A 2029-nucleotide genomic window follows, 5' to 3' on the forward strand; every position below is an offset into this window, starting at 1 on the left:
CTGGAGCAGGCCCTCTGCACACCTGGAGCTAAGCTGCTGGAGCAGGCCCTCTGCACACCTGGCTGCTGACACTCCTTCTTCCTCTCATCTGCCCTTTAGGTAAGGAGTTCAATTCATCCATCTCTGGCAATGGTGGCCTTTAAGGTCAGGACATTGTCTGAGGACTTCAGTAGGCCCTGGACTTGTCTTCATGGGTCATAGTGCTGGGCAGCTGAGTGCTTGGGGCTCTGCATGTCCTCTCCTTCCCCTGGCCAGACCGTTTTGGAGGAGAAAGTGGACAGAGGTCTCCGACATCCTCCTGGGTATAGGAAGCAGGGGCCTGCTGGAGGAGCGGCCAGCACAGCATAACTCCACACAATGCCACTTTCTCTCCTCCCACTCCATTTCCATATTTTCATTCCTGACCACAGTCTTAGGGCTTTTGTTGCTATGAAGAGACACCATGACCTCAACAACTCTTAGGAGGAAAACATTTAAATGAGGTGGCTTGCTCACAGATTCAGAGGTTCGGTCCATTATCATGACGGGGAGCATGGCGGCATGCAGGCAGATGTGGTGCTGGAGGAGCTGAGAGTCCTCTGTCTTGCAGGCGACAGGAAATCAACAGTCAGTCACACGAGGGAAGCTTGAGCAAGACAGATCTCAAAGGCGACTCCCACAGTGACACACTTCCTCCAACACTGTCACACCTCCTAACAATGCCACCCCCTTTGGGGGTCATTTTCTTTCAAACCCCCACAACCACACCACTCACTGGGCACACACTTGCCATCTGTACCCACCCCAGCTCGTTCTCTGTCTTCCTGTTGGGCTTCATTCACCTACCTTTCCACTCTCTTTTCTCTGTGTCTCTCTTTTACCCCTTGTTATGGAGTAGTATTATAATACCTATAAACTTTAGTTAATATGTGGAAAACTATAATTTAACTTAGAAGTTAAAAATCTGTATGTACACACACGCACATACACACACATATACACATATACACACACATACACACATACACACACACATACACACACATATGTATTTAAATTTCTGTACTTTGCTTTCTTGTATCTGACCGTAACCTGCCCTTATGTTATAGAAGTTGAAAGGCATGCTCAGTAGGCCAGGCATGGCTGAAGAGTGTTGGAGCTAGAAACTTCCACATATGCCAGGCACTGTGGAAATGAGGCACGCATCTTTTCTCGTAACAATCATTTACCATCTTAGGAGAGAGATCTTTGTTGTCTGCCCAAGGTCCCAGGAAAGACTTTAAATCTTGCACTTCAAGGATAGTCGGATCCAAAAGACACAATTTGAACAAGAAAGGTAAATTAGAAATGGGGGCACACAAATGAGAATTGATGGCTATGAAATGAGCCTTTGAATAGCAGGAGAGATAATTTATATTTTACCTGCAGGATTGGGACAGGGCATAAAATATTACAATATGGCCCGAGAGACCAAAGATGTGGTTAAAGAGATCAGATCGTGGTCCTAAATGTAAGAGGCAGGCTTGGCTCTAGGAGATAGTAATAAGAAAGGTTTTCTGACTTTGGAAGTGGACGAAGGTGCTGTACCGCTTACTTTTTTCGATGTGTTGACAAAGTACCCTGACCACAGCTGCCTGTGGTGGTGATATCAAGCTGGCTAAAGCTTGAAGCAGCACCCATAAACAGGAAACAGAGAGAGACGGGTGGGGGCTTGCTAAAGCTCCTCTCTATACAGCCTAGCGACTAGTCCTGCCCACTCTTAAAATGGTTTTCCCTATGTCGACCAACGTCAGTTAACAGTAACCTTCTCAGAAAGGTCTGCTTTGCTCACACTTCTGAGGCTTCTTTCTCCTGTCAGGGAAGTCACGCCTGTGAGGCGGCTGGTCACACTGCACCTGCCACCAGGAAGCAGAAAGATTGTTCCCAGAGATGTACCCAACTAGGTCCTTGGGCAGCTGAGGAGAGAAAGCCTGAAATGGCCCGATCCTATAGCCATACTAACAAATATCTTGCATATCACCATAGAACCTTCATCTGGCAATGGATGGAG

This window comes from Microtus ochrogaster, unplaced genomic scaffold (genome assembly GCF_000317375.1).
Source record: "Microtus ochrogaster isolate Prairie Vole_2 unplaced genomic scaffold, MicOch1.0 UNK91, whole genome shotgun sequence".
Taxonomy (NCBI): Eukaryota; Metazoa; Chordata; class Mammalia; order Rodentia; family Cricetidae; genus Microtus; species Microtus ochrogaster.